The sequence below is a fragment of the Cryptomeria japonica genome, chromosome 4 (genome assembly GCF_030272615.1).
Source record: "Cryptomeria japonica chromosome 4, Sugi_1.0, whole genome shotgun sequence".
In the NCBI taxonomy this organism is placed as follows: domain Eukaryota; kingdom Viridiplantae; phylum Streptophyta; class Pinopsida; order Cupressales; family Cupressaceae; genus Cryptomeria; species Cryptomeria japonica.
The window spans coordinates 487020792-487038219 of NC_081408.1; the positions used below are offsets into that span (position 1 = coordinate 487020792).

At 35.8% G+C, this 17428-nt stretch overlaps 1 protein-coding gene across 1 annotated transcript in view; it reads left to right on the plus strand.

Annotated features, from left to right (window-relative positions):
* Nucleotides 1-17428, plus strand: part of LOC131060398 (uncharacterized) — a 168663-nt gene that overhangs the window by 60228 nt on the left and 91007 nt on the right. The gene's annotated exons all lie outside the window — the stretch shown is intronic.

A 17428-nucleotide genomic window follows, 5' to 3' on the forward strand; every position in this document is an offset into this window, starting at 1 on the left:
AGTGAATATTGGATCTGCAGAGTAACTTCTCTGTCAGCTATAATAGTAATCTCTTATTCTCCAATTCTTCCCTTTTGGGATGGGATCAACCCTCATTATATAATTTGCAAACCCGAAGGGTTGCATCCCTTGAAGGATAAGTGATTTGTCTCTCTTGTAATCGTACCTCTTCATAACAAAACTGTTTTTGCAAACTGCATCTTTTGTAATTAATTGTGTATTCTAATTGTTGTCTTCCTTTTGCTAATAACTAACACCACCTCTAAATGAGCAACCACATAATTTATAATGTCTCCAAATTATTGAATTCAACATTTGTTAGACTTCTTTAACAACTCCTTCTAGGAGCGGTGATATTAATGATAGCTATAAAGTTAATTTTATGCTCGATATACATGGTCTCTTCGATATATTTGTATTCTGCTGTTTGTATGTAATTGGAGTTGCTTGCTTAAGACAATCATCATGTAAATAACTAACCAATGAAATGGTTAGTTCCCTTAATCGATATTTGTTTACTTGAACTCCCTCCCATATATATTATTCTTGGTGGAATTAATAATGGTAATTGATATTCTTTGTGAAGTCTGATATGACAGTGAGTGTGGTTATTAAGTTTGCTATGATATGATCGGGGTCATAACACCTGTTCAAAGTTATGGGCTGACGTATCATCTAATCTTGCAAATCCCTATTTGTATTCCTCATATTCCAAAGGGAACATGCAATTTGTTGTCACTTGATCATCTAAATCACATTAATTGCTGACTACAAAAATCATGTTTGAAACCTTAATCAATCTCTTGCCAACCTGTGGAACTTGCAAAATGGTGAAACATTTTATGAATAACATAGTTGTGCGATATTTTTAGGGCATGACTACAAATGGGAGTTCATCGAGATGTGCATAGAAGATGCAACTAGTTGCAAACTTGCAGAGAGTTGGGAGGCGGTGCATTTGAATCAAAGGTAGGCAAGTTTTTGTTGTAACACTACTGTGAATACATTCTATAACTTCACACTATATAAATAGTATTTACACAAAATTCAACTTGTGCATACAAATAGATGAATACTTTGTTAAATAAAATTTTCAATGTTAATATTTGAAGGATCTTTTAATTCAAATGTACAAGATAAAAACATGAAAATCTATTTTATTTTGGTGGGGCTTCCATTGTAATGTCCCCATTTTTGGAGTAAGAATAATTAATTAATTTAATTAGTTAAGTTGTCCAAATTATTGTTATTTTCTATTGGATAGCTTAATTAATTATTTTAATTAATAGTATCAAGTTAATTATTTATAAAGTTATCAAATAAATTAAAAATTAAAAGATAACTTTATATTTAATTAATTTAATAAAGTGAATTTACCATTATATCATAAAGTCACTTAAGTGAAATAATATTATTTTAATATTATTTCTAGAAGCTTCTAGAGATGGACTGAAAAAGTATAAAGGGAGATCTAGTTGAACTTCAAGGCAGCTTGGAAATTGATTTTGATATTGATTGGGTTTTGTGGAACCAAGGGGTTTGTGCAGATCTTCATCTTTGGGAACAAAAACTCCCATTGATAGCATAACTGAGGGAGTGAAAGATCTCTCGAGGGTTTGCATTGAGGAGGTGATACTTCAGTCATCTCAATTGGGCTCAAATTGTGGCCAAAAGCCAACCCAGTTTAAGTCCGAGTTTTGTGAAGAAATTGGGGACATTTTGGTATGGAAGGATTTCATTAATTTTGCTTCAGTAATGCTGATTCCACCTCCCAGCTCGCTGAGTTTGTTTTCAGACAATATCAGACTTGCCCGGCTAAGCAGGACCCACGGTTTTGCTTATAGAAATCCACACTTGCATCGAATTCAATACCTGACTGGGGCGCTACATTTCTAGGGTGATATCGAGGGTTTTGAAGCAAATTAAAGGCTGCAAATTACTCTGATCTGCATTGGAGTCACTTCAGATTTTGATAAATCATTGAAGGTTTATTTTGTGCATGGAGTCCTCATCTGTTTGGCTTCCTAGAAACCGATTTGCACACTATATATTCTGCAGTTGTAACACAGTTATACCCAGTCGGCATAACAACCTTAAGGAGACTACGATTTGTTCATAGAGGCCCTTAACTGCATCGACTTTACCTTCTAACTGGAGTGCTCTACTTCTGAGGTGGCGTCATTGGTTCTTGATGGTTGAAAGGGGACTTAGAGATTGCAGATTATTTATTTCTGATCTGAAGCTAACCAGAACAGGGGCGGCTAAGGAAAGAGTTCGAATTTGGTATAGGAGGGTCACTTTGGTTGGTTATTTCTTGCTTCTTCATATTCAGCACTGGACGACTTATAACAACAGGTTCATTCTATAATTTTTGCACTACTGAATTAGTTATGAGTCCTTGCTGCAATAGTCGGCTATATATGTATTTCTGAGTTTGAGGGTGCATGTATCCATTTGCAAGCTTTAAGTAAAGATTGATTGTACTTGGCAATGACATTCAATAAAGGAAAAATATGTTGCAGTAATGATATATCTATGATGGCAGTAGTGTGTATGCCAACTGTTTGTTGAAATGACACTTGCTGTTGGTGCATTAGAAAACCATATATGTGCATTGTGATTAATTATAGGAGTCATTTAGGTATCTAGATGATAATTTATGCATTGAAGTGATGAATCTCAAGCATTGGAAGCCCCTACAATCAGTTTAATAAGAACATATCAGACTGTTAAATAACCAGTAAGCTAGAAGTTTGCAAATGAATTGTTTGACAATATTCCTTGAGCCATGAACAACATAACACTCAAGTTATACCGCAGTCTAGAAACCGCATAACACACAGATTATATGGACAGAGAGTTAGAATTGCAGATTGACAGCCAACTATTTGTAAATATTCCTTGCATATTCAGTCTATCAATTGCAGGAGATATTTCAGTGGTATTAGAGCGGTTTCTTGCCATCCTGTTGGGGAAGTCTCTTGCAATCAGAACAAAGGGAAAGATGGCCTTCGACAAATCTATTATTGGTTTGATCCAGAACCTGTATGATTTGTTGAGTGATATGAAAACAAAATAGGGATTTCTAGGAATGTTTGGTAATTCAAAAAGAAAGGAAATGCTTCGAAATGAATCTTAGTCTACAAGCGATCATGGGAAAACATTAAGACAGGAGCATAGTGTGAGCACGTATGGTAGAGCTATTAAATCAAATTGTGAAGGTGGTTCTATTGCGAAATGCAATGATCAAGTTATAGGAACTCCTGTAATGAACATGAATGAAATGAGAAGACAAGGTCTATGCTTCAGTTGTAAAGGTCCTTGGGAGCTCAATCTCAAATGTATAGATGAAAGGATGGTTAAAGAAAATGGAACAAGCAAGAAAGAGAATGAAGAACAAATTGTTTCAAGTGAGAATTACTCGAAATTCTTCGTTGGTGATCTAGAAATTTACCTAGATAAAGGTTGTGAAGAGGTTGGTCTAGTTCAAAGAGGAGGCATGATAGAAATTCATGATGTCTCTATTGAGGTTCATGTATCTTCATTGGATGGAGAATTGTCTGAAAGTAATGATGTAATAGCAGCCACTTCTATGGTGCAAATTAATGATGATTCCAAAGAAAGCAAAGAGGAGAAGGTTAAAATTCTGATTTTGGACAGCAGCTGTTTACCTCCTCATTCTCATGAGTTTGCAGCTTTTATTCATGGAATGACAAATGAAGAGATGTCTACAAATGTTGACATTCATAGTGCAAGTGTTGAGAATGAAGTTTCCAATAAGGAGGTGCTTGTTAGAGTTGAAGGCGTGACACAAATGCATGACAGTGGCGCTGATTGTTATAACAACAGTGATATATCTCTTCATCCTCAAGGTGATGTAGCCTTTAATCATGGAGAAGACAATGTTATGGAGTCACCTAATGTTGGCATTCAGGTTTTGGAAGATGAACACGAGTCATTGGTTGATGATGCATCTAGTAAAAGGCCTGATTTTGTGCCTCATAACATAGAAGATGTAAAGAGGACTCAAAGCATGTGTGACGAGTGGTTAAGGAAAGCTAGGCAAGCTAAGTTGCTAGCTGCCCAAACAAGGCAACACTTATAAAAGGTCCAGGAGTACTGCAATCATATAGATCAAGCAATACAACAAAAAGAAGCATATCTTTGATCACTCTTTCTTCCAATGAAAGAAGACATAGAGATGGAGCATGAGCAAGGTAAGTATGATTACAAATCAACTTTAGAGGAGTCACATATTGCTTCATTGGGTTTTCATGATGATCAAGAAGTTGAAGAATATGCAATCACAGATGAGCATAGTGACTTCATGGGTTTTACTCTAAGGGGATTAATGTAATGTCTTGAGCTTGTACGGAGGCTATCTGCCATACGGCGGAGTGGTCTGCCGTACGATGGAGTGAACCCGTACGGTGGCTGAGACGTACGGTGACTGGGGTCACCCGAAGGCTTGGTATCGTACGGTGATTGGTCACCCGTACGGTGGCTGGGAAAGTCGTATGGTGGATGTTGTTCGGCCGTACATGGTGTACGGTAGTGGCCATATGGTGGGTGAATACCCACCGATAGATGTTCGGCCGTACAAGGTGTACGGTAGGGGTCCGTACGGTGGGTGAATACCCGCCGAGTTCTGCCCTCAGAGCTCTCCGGATACTTTGTCAGTTTGATGTTGCACAAAGGCGTGGAATGAATTATTGTTATGCCAGACACAAGAGACTTAGATGAAGATTCGCACATACGAGGAGAAATTATATTGATAAGATTCTCACCACAGATTTCACACTCCAAACAGAAGCAGAATAGGGTGAGGGATGAATCCCACTGAAACAACAGATACCAAGTAGGGAGGGTCTTTCACCTCTGAAATGGTGGACAATAGAACTCCAACTGGAATTCGCATAAACAAGAAAAGATACCAAATTCGCATACCTATAACAATGACTAACTCGGCCATATATATGGGCTCCAGGAAGTTTCCCAAAGGGTTACAAACGGGCCGACACCAAAAAAGTTTATGACTAACTAATTAATAAAAGGGGCCCGAAATATATTATGAAGTACGGGACCGTACAATAAATTATTTAAATTGACTATTTAATTATATCGGGGACATTACAATTAACCACACATGAATTACTTTGGGGTGTTAAGAAAGACATCTACATTACAAATTTGATGTGGGCACCTATTTCTTATGATATCGCAGCTATTCACTTGTTAATTGGTGACTCAATTTTCCTTGATTTTGCATGGGTTAGTGGTTGTCTTATTTTGATTTCCAATGCACTTTTAGATTTGGCATGGTCTACATAAGCTATTAAGTGGCATGAGAGTGTGTGGGGACATACCTACTTGATGGGTAGTGATGGATGGTTTATTTGATGACTCACTTTGTGTAGAGGTTGGGAGCAAGTATGGTCAGTTATTTGACTTGCTTCCTCATGAGGCTTATACTCTTGTGGCACGTGATGAGGTGATTGAATTGATTTAGCAGATTCAGTTGGTGTTACAGGAGCTCTTTGGTGATAGCAGGGACATTACACATTTTCCCTTGGGATCCAGGTGGAGTAGATTTTTTCTTGCAGCTGAGATTGCTTGGGGACAAGCAATTTCAGGAGGGGTGGATTGTAATGTCCCCATTTTTGGAGTAAGAATAATTAACTAATTTAATTAGTTAAGTTGTCCAAATTATTATTATTTTCTATTGGATAGCTTAATTAATTATTTTAATTAATAGTATTAAGTTAATTATTTATAAAGTTATCAAATAAATTAAAAATTAAAAGATGACTTTATATTAAATTAATTTAATAAAGTGACTTAATTTAATATTATATCATAAAGTCACTTAAGTGAAATAATATTATTTCTAGAAGCTTCTAGAGATGGACTGAAAAAGTATAAAGGGAGATCTAGTTGAGCTTCAAGGCAGCTTGGAAATTGATTTTGATATTGATTGGGTTTTGTGGAACCGAGGGGTTTGTGCAGATCTTCATCTTTGGGAACGAAAACTCCCATTGATAGCATAACTGAGGGAGTGAAAGATCTCTCGAGGGGTTACATTGAGGAGGTGATACTTCAGTCATCTCAATTGGGCTCAAATTGTGGCCAAAGGCCAAACCAGCTTAAGTCCGAGTTTTGTGAAGAAATTGGGGACATTTTGGTATGGAAGGATTTCATTAATTTTGCTTCAGTAATGCTGATTCCACCTCCCAGCTCGCTGAGTTTATTTTCAGACAATATCAGACTTGCCCGGCTAAGGAGGACCCATGGTTTTGCTTATAGAAACCCACACTTGCATTGAATTCAATACTTGACTGAGGTGCTACATTTCTAGGGTGATATCGAGGGTTTTGAAGCAAATTAGAGGCTGCAAATTACTCTGATATGCATTGGAGTCACTTCAGATTTTGATAAGATAATTGGAGGTTTATTTTGTGCTTGGAGTCATTTGTTTGGCTTCCTAGAAACCGATTTGCACACTATATATTCTGCAGTTGTAACACAGTCATACTCAATCGACATAACAGCCTTAAGGAGACCACGATTTGTTCATAGAGGCCCTTAACTGCATCGACTTTACCTTCTAACTGGAGTGCTCTACTTCTGAGGTGGCGTCATTGGTTCTTGATGGTTGAAAGGGGACTTAGAGATTGCAGATTATTTATTTCTGATTTGAAGCTAACCTGAACAAGGGCGGCTAAGGAAAGAGTTCGAAATTGGTATAGGAGGGTCATTTTGGTTGGTTATTGCTTGGTTCTTCATATTCAGCACTGGACAACTTATCACAACAGGTTCATTCTATAATTTTTGCACTACTGAATTAGTTATGAGTCCTTGCTGCAATAGACGGCTATATATGTATTTCTGAGTTTGAGGGTGCATGTATCCATTTGCAAGCTTTAATCAAAGATTGATTGTACTTGGCAATGTCATTCAATAAAGGAAAAATATGTTGCAGTAATGATATATCTATGATGGCAGCAGTGTGTATGCCAACTGTTTGTTGAAATGACACTTGCTGTAGGTGCATTAGAAAACCATATATATGCATTGTGATTAATTAGAGGAGTCATTTAGGCATCTAGATAATAATTTATGCATTGAAGTGATGAATCTCAAGCATTGGAAGCCCCTATAATCAGTTTAATAAGAACATATCAGATTGTCAAACAACTAGTAAGCTAGAAGTTTGCAAATGAATTGTTTGACAATATTCCTTGAGCCATGAACAACATAAGACGCAAGTTATACTGCAGTCTAGAAACCGCATAACACACATATTATACGGACAGAGAGTTAGAACTGCAGATTGACAGCCAACTATTTGTAAATATTCCTTGCATATTCAGTCTATCAACTGCAGGGGATATTTCATCCATCCAAAGAAATATTATTTTGCTGTTATGATAGGTGAATGGTCTATATTCTGAGGTTAGCTTGTTGTTCATATGTCATATTTTGTCTCTATTTTACCATGGTTTTATTTTATCTATATTTAAATTTTAGATGCTAGGATTTCTGTCAATATCGTCAATGATTCAAAATTATGTCAGACATGGTTTGATTTGTGTCTACTTCTTACCTACATCGAATGATCAATAAAATTTTCAATGTGCACATCACAAGTATTTTGCAATTTGAATTAATAAGATAAAAACTATTAAATCTATATTATTTTTGTGGGGCTTCCATCCAAAGAGATAGTATTTTATTGTAATGACGGGTGAATGGTCTATATTTTGAGGTTGTATTTTAGCTTGTTGTGTCTACTTCATATTTTATGTCTACTTTATCATGGTTTAATTTTAGTGTCTAGTTATTATCTTTATTTTTTGCACAAACTAATCATTATTGTGAGGATTGGTTCATTATTGGTCCAAAGAACATTCGATGGTCTATATTTTTCTACATAAATTAGTTCTCTGGAAAGAAACAACTTGTATTCCTAGCAAGATTTCTTGAATTTAAAGCTAATTTAGGTTCTTTGTCATATCATTGCTTTGCTTGTATGAATATGATGATGCTATAGTTTCATTTTTTAACATAGAGCCATTATTAGAAGTGAAGAGGTAATGTTATCTATAGGTCATCTTTGTCTTCATAACATTATATTCTTCTTTCAAATTGTAGTACAAAAACCAGTGATCCACGATAATGCGTTTCTCCCCCCTCGGGCCCACATCTTCGCGACTAGGAGACGGGGACGTGGTGTCCCCCATCATCCTGCCACCGCTATTGGAGTCTTGGAGACGTCTCAGCATCTCCAAGGAGTCTTGGAGATGTCTTGGCGTCTCCAAGACTCGTTGAAGACGTCCAGGTGTCTCTCGAGGGGTGGGCAAACACACAGAAGTCTCTTGTCCGGACAAAACAAAAAGTGACAAAATTTAATAAATTTTTTAATTTTGACCAGTTTTTTTGGGTTTGGGGGTTAGCTTTATTTGACGTGGGCCCCACCTATGCCTCCTATACATTACAATACCCCTAAAATTAATGATTTCACTAACATTTTTACTTCAAATTTTATTTACCGGTAGGGTGAAGAGGAGAAAAAACTCAGAAAATTGTGATTGAAGGAGTGAAAAGAGTGAGTGCAAGTGTAAGAGGAGTGAAAAGGAGCAAGAAGAGGATTCTACAACATTTTGGAGAGATTTTTCAAGCAAAAAGTAAGTTATTTCTTGTTTTTTGTTTGTTTTATTTTCGAATTTTCAATTTTTTTATTGTTTAAACTTGTTTTTTGTTTGATTCATTTCAAAATCAGATTTGATATTGAATTTTAAGGGCAAAATGATGAATGAACCATTCATCATTTTGCTCTCAAGATTCAACATCAAATTCTAAATTTTGTTTTTCAAAATTGAAATTTGTTAAACTAGGCTGAAACTACATGGTTATTGAATTTATTTTTATTTTTATTTTGTGAAATGTAGTGTCACTATCACAATGAGCTCTCATGGCATGAGTGAGGATGAGATGGAAATCCATTCTCATAGTGCAAATGATTCAAATTATGAGCTTGAGGTTGAGGGGGGTGACCATGGGGCTGATCCAGGAGCCCAATCTAGTTCCATGGCAAGTGCACCGGCTAGTACAGGTTGCCCTTCAGAGTTATTGGCATAGTTTGCTAGGGGTGCTTATGATCCTAAATCTCTTCTCAAACAATTTGCTTCAAAACTAGAAGGCACATCAAGGACAAGTGGGGGCACAAGGAAGTGGCAATGCAACATTTGTGGTCTTGCATGGTTTGGTAGTATCACTAGAGTCAATGCACACTTCCTTTTTTGGAGAGGAACAGGTGTGGATTTGTGTCGCTTTTTGTAAGAACCTAAAAACATATGATACATAATTGAGATCAACAAGCATTGGGGCATTCTTGATGACAATGCAGTTGCAGTCCCTACTACTTTGCTTGGTAGGGCAGCGCTCTAGTAGAGCTAGCAAGTGCAACATACTTCTTCTCATACATTGCAAATGAGAGGAGTGATGTCCAGACCATCATCCACTTCCACTTCCAGTTCCATGGCCCAATCATGAGAGGTTATAGGGATAGGGAAACACAAGATGCAAAGTAACCCCATAGCTGATTTGTGTGCAATGGAAGGATGATATAGATGATGCCATTGGTAGGTTCTTCTTTGCCAATGGCATCCCATGTCATGTAGCTTGGTCTCCTTATTATAGGGAGATGATGTCGATGGTAGTGAAGGGAGGACCATCATATGTGCCACCAGGTGAGACCAAATTGAGGACCACGATCTTGGATAAGAGCTATTCCAAGATCAATGTTTTGATGTTGAAGATGAAGGCATGTTGAGTGGCTTGTGGATGCAACATAGTTATGGATGGGTGGACGGACATTAGCCATCGTCCACTCATCAACATCATGGTCACATGTGTAGAGGGCCCATACTTTCTTAGAGCAGTTGATTGTATAGGGCATCACAAAGATGTTGATTTTTAGTTTGAGGTCCTCAGGGAGGCTATTGAGTAGGTTGGGTCACAAAATGTGGTCCAAGTAGTGACAAATGCAACCCATGTGTGTAGAGTAGTAGGGAAACTTATTGAGGCTGCCTATAGACATATTTGGTGGACTCCATGTTGTGTGCATTGCATGAACAATGCACTCAAGGACATGGGGAAGATGGACTGGATTAGAGGAGTGGTCAGCGATGCGAGAGATGTGCAAATGTTTATTTGCAACCACCACACTTCACATGCACTCTTCAGGACCTTTTTGAAGGAGTTCTTGAAATCGGTTGATACCAGATATGCATCCTATTTCATTCTCTTGGAGAGAATGATTGAGTTGCCAGAGGCATTGCAACTCATGGTTATGACAACAAATTGGAATAGGTGGGCCAAGGCGAAGATAGAGCAGGGGAGAAGGGTGAAGGAGAAAGTGAAGAGTGATGTGTTTTGGACTGATGCAAAATAGATATTCTCTATCATTGCTCCAATTTTCCAGGTCATCAGATATGGGGATGGGGATGGGGATGCACCTAACCTTGGAGAGGTGTATGAGTGCAGCGATTCTATGCTTGATCAAATGAGGGATGCTGTGCGAGTGAAGGACCTCACTTTAGCATTCTACAATGAGCACATTCGGCCAATCTTTCAACGTAGATGGGACAAGCTCAACACTCCCTTGCATATGGCTGCCTATGCCTTGAATCCTAAGTGGTAGAAGGCTAGGCTTGGTAGAGTTACACCGATTCAGGATGATGAGGCAAAGGTGGGGTTCTTTAGGTGCATAGAGAAGATGTATGATTCTAGAGATGCTGGCATAATTCGCATTTAGTGGACAAAATTTGCCACTCTTAGGGGTTATTTAGACGCGACAAAGATGGATATAGAAACTATGGCACAGGAGGAACCACTTTTGTGGTGAAATTGTCATGGTCATAAATCTTTGACTACCACTCTAGCAATCTGTATCCTATCCTAGGTTTCTAGTTCTTCAGCTGTTGAGAGGAAATTGGTCTACATATAGCTTCATCCACTCTCTTAAGAGGATTAGACTTACTTCTAAGAGAGCAGAGAAGCTTGTGGCTATACATAGAGCTTTGTGTCTCATTGATTGCAAGACACGTGTACAAAGAAAGTCTAGCGGCACGATGGGATGTAGAGCCGGAGGAGCCATCATAGGTTGATGAGGATCCTACCACTTTAGATGTAGGGCTGTTTGGTGTTAGTTTGAGGGATCTTGACCATGAGGAGTCTAGCAGTTCCAGTGATGAGGAGTTTGCAGATGATTAGAGGCCTTCTTTCACTACATTTTGAGTTTTGACATTTTGACATTTGTCTTTTGTAAGGCTATTGCTACTCATTGTAATGATGTATCATGTAATCATCTTTATGATATTAGATATTCATATTTTCGATATAATAGAAATCTCTAATTTGACAATTTCATTTGTCAAATTTTATTTAGCATTCAAGAAATCTTCGTATTTAGTATTTCAAATTTTGCTATTTTATAATTTTACTAATTTTCTATAGTTTCATTTGAAATGTAATTCTTATACTGTTATAAACTTATACATCTTTTCACGACTAGTTTTTCAACTACTATATGTATATCAGCACCATCACCCCGCCACCCCCCCACGACCGTCCCCAAACTTAGGCCCTTTGTCCCCCATCCTCGAAACTCGTCCCCGTGTCCCCACGACTTCCCATCCCCAATAGTCGTGGAACACTGACAAAAACCTTTGGTTGCATAAAAACATCAGCTTGATGCTTATATGTAACCAAGTTCTGTCCAAGCTGTCCAATCTTTGTGACATCAAGATCTTGGTCATTATGATTTTGTATGCTTATTTTTATATTATGAATATCTATCCTCTAATGTGTTTTGTGCCTATTTTCTACTTCTACTTTATATGAGTTAGTACTTTGACTAAATTTGAAGGTTTGTTTTAGTAGCAAAGATTTTGAACTTGACTTGGTTTTCTATCTTGAATCTTTGAAAATGCATAATTCATGCTCATTTGAATCTACCTTTTATGAGAAATAGTTTCTCTTTTATTGGTTGATTAGAAATTTATTTGGAGGATATATTCTTTAAGGTTTCCTACTTGACAATTTCTTAGTAATCAAATGCTTTTTTCTTTAATCCTTCGGCAATGCAATCATGCTTATTGTAGTTGTTTTCAGGTCTTAGTAAGTTTTTGAAATTTTTAGAGTTTGTTATGATAGTGTTGTTGTTGGCAGGAAATAGGGTTGTGAGGCACTAAAGATGTCATTTGGGTCATTTTTAGATCCATATATCCATTATACACCTCTGAAGTAGCCTTAAAACACTTGTAATATGCGTAAATAAGCTATAAAAGGGTAAAATATTATAGAATATAAGGCAAATTCGTGGGAATAAGATAATTAAGTGTTACTATGAAAGTATGTGATGGAAGAGTATTATAAAGAGGCATAAAGAGGCTATATAAAGAGGGAAAAGTGGGAGATAGGAGAGTGGAAGAGAGGGGAAACATGTATGGAATAATATGGATTAAATATGTGTGGGAATAAGGAAGTGTGAAATATATATGTATATGTATATATGGATGAAGCATGATGAATATATTATAATACTTGTGTAAGACATTAAAGTATATTAATATATGATGTAATTGGTACAAATATGAATGTGTGTAGTTTATTATAAATTGGTTTATATTTATTACATATATAAGTTCTCTCTTTTTATTGTATCACACCAAGGTTGACTAAATATATAGAATATTAAACCTACACTTAAGTCGAGGTTTTTCTATCGACATTGGTTCCGTTGTGAGGCATTGGTTGTTGTTGCATAAGGATGGATGTTATACCAAAGGAAGAAATAAGTGCTAAAAAATTGAGAAGTGAAAATTGAGAAGCCTTTTTTTCTAAAATTAATTTTTTTCAATGGGAAAGCTTGGAAAAAGAGTGAACAAGGAAAATGTGAATTTAATTTGTGGAAAAAATATTTTGGAGGAGAAATTGATGAGCATTAAACAATTTAATTTAGAATTGATAGAAAACATACATGAGTTAAAAAAGGAGAAACATGAATTATATGTGAAAATAATAATATTGAACAAGAATTGAAAGAAGTTAAATTGGACAATGAAAGACTACAAAAGAAGTCAAATTTGTTTATTGAGCTGGCTAACAAGATGATAGAATATGTGAAAAAGGAAAGAAATTTAGGGAAGGATGAAATATTAAAATTGAAAGAAGAAAATAATCAACTGAATCAGTTGCTTACATGTCAAAAGGAAAATCAGTGCCTAAGGTCTAAGATCACACTATATAATGTCCCATGTGATACAAATGATCTGTGCAATTCATTCAATGAATCATCTAACGAATGTAATATAGCTAAAGCTTCTTTTGATAAAAAGTTTAAGGTTGAAGATAATGATGATTTAGAATCTACAAGTATTGATAGTTGGGATGATAAAGAAAAAGGATGTTATGCAAAAAATGTTGGACTTAAGACAATGGGAAGAATAGGATATATGAGAAAAGTTTCTAAGAACATTGTACCAATTGTGAGGCTAAATAGTGAAGGTCTCGGAAAGGGAAAAGAAGACAATGTTACAAGTACAACAAATTTTAATAAATCTATTCAAGAAATGCAATGTTATCATTGTCTTAGAAAGGGACATGGTAAAGTAATGTGTTGGGATCTTCATCCTTGTAGTATTTGTGGTCTAAAGAATCATTTGAAAAATGTGTGTTGCAATAGAGAGTTGAAGAAAGAATCAATGAAAAATTGTATGAAAATGAATTGTGGATGGATCCATGGATCCAATTGGAAAAAGGTAACATACATGTTTAATAGATTTTACAAGCATAAATATTCATATGGAAAAATCGATAGCAATCAAGAAAAAGTTAAATGTTTGAGTAGAGATGGAGCACGCTAGGGTGGGTGCTGCTAAGTGTGTTAGGGGGATGCTGCTAAGTGCGTTAGGGGGATGCTGCTAAGTGCGTTAGGGGGATGCTGCTGAAATGAAGTAAAAAATAATAGCAAAGATTACAACAGAAAGATGTCACAAAAATCAAGAGGATTTCTGCTAAAGAAGAATCATGGAAAGAAAGGTAATCATGAAGGATACAAGTGACTTTATCGAGTTGTCTTGAGGACAAGACAATATTTTAATCTTGGGGAGAATGTTGGTAGGAAATATTATTGTGAGGCACCAAAGATGTCTAGACCCATATATCCATTATATACCCCTTAAATAGCCTTAAAACACCTCTAATATGCCTTAATAAGCTATAAACGGGTAAAATATGATAGAATAAAAGGCGAATTCATGGGAATAAGTGTTATGATGGAAGCATGTGATTAAAAGGTATTCTAAAGAAGAATAAAGAGGCTATATAAAGAGAGAAAAGTGGGAGATAAGAGTGTGGAAACATATATGGAGTATTATGGATTAAATATATGTAGGAATAAGGAAATGTGAAATATATATATATTGATGAAGCACGATCAATATATTATAATACATGTGTAAGACATTAACCGTTTAACGTATATTAATATATGATGTTATTGGTATAAATATAAATGTGTGTAATTCATTATAAATTGATTTATATTTATTACATATATAAGTTCTCTCTTTCTATTGCATCACACCAAGGTTGACTACATTTGATAGGATATTAAACCTTACACTTTGGTCAAGGTTTTTCTATCAAAAGCAGTCTCTATGACTAAACAATTTTGATCAGAGTTCCGTGACTCGCAGCGAGTCACGCGAGCCAGGGGGCGTGACTCGCCTGACTCGCTGAGTCAACGAGTCACTCCCTGACTCGCCGAGTCTGAGGGTCATGACCCGACCGACGTCACTTAAAAAAGTGCAGTAAAAAAAACATAAAAAACATAACATTTTTTAATGATTTTTTTTGCCATTTCCCTTTCTTATAACCCTAAAAGGGATTGGCATTCACTTTTATGAGTGGAAGAGAGGAAAAAAGAGAGGAAGAGAGAAAAATAGGAAGCCATAGTTTTGCAACCAGTTGAGAGGAAGAGGTGAAAAGCTTGCACAAATCACATTGGGGCAGCACTACAGTTGCATTGAGAGCATCAAGGAGTCCATAGAAGCTCATTTCAAACACTTCTCAACAAATTTGAAAGAGGTAAGTGTTAATTTTTATTGATTATGTTGGTTTTTTTTCTATATTTATGGATTTTTCGTTTTGTTGTTATTTTTTTTTGAAGTTCAACTTTCCAAATCTATATTGCATACTTCAATCACAATGAGATAAATAGAACAATAGCATAGCAAACCCTAGATTTTTTTTTTGAAAATATTGTATACATGTATATACAATTTTTTCTAAAAAAAATCTAGGGTTTGCTGATTTTTCTCAATTCTTAATTTCTTTCTTTGAAATTTGAAAATTTTCAAGAAAAAACACAATGCACAAATTAGTCTTTGCTGATTTTTTTTAATTAGTTTAAATTTAAAACTTTGTAAAACACAATGCTCAAAATGGTGATTTGTAAAATTGTCTTATTGCAGCAGGCCGCACGTTTTGAAAACAATTTTTTTTCCTAACTCTATATATCTATACATTGGACAACATTTATAACTCTATATATCTATGTTTTCTAATTCCTTCAGCTACAATTTACATTTCTACGCATGTGATGGATGTATGTTTATGTATGTGATCAAATTAGCTTCTATTTGATGATGTTATAGTGTCTTTAAGCTTAATTCAATAATGGGTGTATGAAACAAGTTTTAAATCATTAAAAATCTCTAAATTTCAAGGGTTTTCTTATTTTGCCGAGTCGTTGCTGAGTTTTTGCCGAGTCACGAGCCGAGTCAGCCGAGCCGAGTCACGAGCCGAGTCAGCCGAGCCGAGTCACGAGCCGAGTCCGAGTAACTATTGTCAGTAGCATTTTACCATCCACTCACATCATACAACAAGAACTTACTTTATCATTCAATGAAATGTTTTATTGTTAACTTGGCAATAACTTTATCAACTTCATACAGAACTTAACAAAGAATCATTTACTAGCAAAGCTTACTTGCTACATTGCATTTTGCTATTTTAGATAGACTTTTCATTTGGACAATTCATGGGCTAAACTCTCTATTTTATTTCCTCTCTATATCTCTATGCTATGGAAATGCCTTAAATTTCACAAACAAGTAGCTTTTCTCTCTTTTTCAACATTTTTTTAACATTTTTTTAAATCCAAATTTTCCCCATTTAAATTTCGATATTTTCAAAAAATCTTATACTTTAGTTTACGGATTTTTTTCCCAAAGGATTTTTTCTCCTATGACTCTCTCAATGACTATCTTGTATTTCTTTTAACCAGAATTGGCCATTGTCTATGTTTTTGTTTCTTATCAAATTGGCTTGTTTGCTTACTGTTCTTGCATTTAAGTCTCCTACCAATACAATCTCACTCAGTGGACTATCCATTAAGATATTTATCTTTTGAGGCACGTACAAATCATCTGAAGGTTCCTGCCTTCTCTTTGTGCATTTCCAGCTTTCTTCTTGTTTGTTTCCTACCATCTTGTGCTCTTTCCTGTGGCAGAACCCTATAATGCTTAAAAAATGAACAAAATGAAAAAAAACTGTTTTCTGCCATTTCTCAACACTTGTAATATATAGTGTTGGAAATCTGTTTTCATTGATGTCAAGCACAGTGCTGAAGCAAAACGGGGCAAATGCAAGGTTGGAGTAATAATATTTAATTAAATCATTTGTTTTGGCGCCCAAGTTGAGAAGAATAAAAATGCATTTAAATATTATGCCTGTAATGGACGACCCTTTGAAGTGGTTGTTTTTAAATTAAATAAAGGATATTTCTCTTGGCTGACCCCTCCTTGGCTTGAGTGCTCACCTTGGGCAAGCCAGTAAAGAAATAAAATATAATAATATGTTTTTCCCTGGGTGACCTTTTGTAGCTTTGGCACCCTTTTTGGGAAGAATTTTTAATTAATTTTTAAATAAAATATCTTTGTTCCTCCTTGGCTGACTTGCTTGAAGAGATGTAATCCTTGGAGAAGGGGTGTCCTTTGAAAGCTATAAATAAGAATCCATTTGAAGTCATTATTATCTAGAAACTATTGAATATCTTTCCTACTTGAAGAACAGATCAAAAACAGGTTTATAGCAGAATAAAGGGCAGATTTATGAGGGCAAGTTATTGCAGATTTATGAGCAGCATTTATGCAGGTTTTGTGAGTAAGTTTTACAAAATACATTTGAGCGAATTCATGGAGGTACTTGGAGCAGATCTTAAGAAGTTTTGAGCATACACAAAGGCAGATTTTGTTGAAGAAAAAGATCATATAAATCATCATTCCATTGGAGGTTGGTGCCTCACATTCAAAGAGGTTGATGCCTCAAAGAGATTGATGTCTTTTGCTGAGTTGGTGCT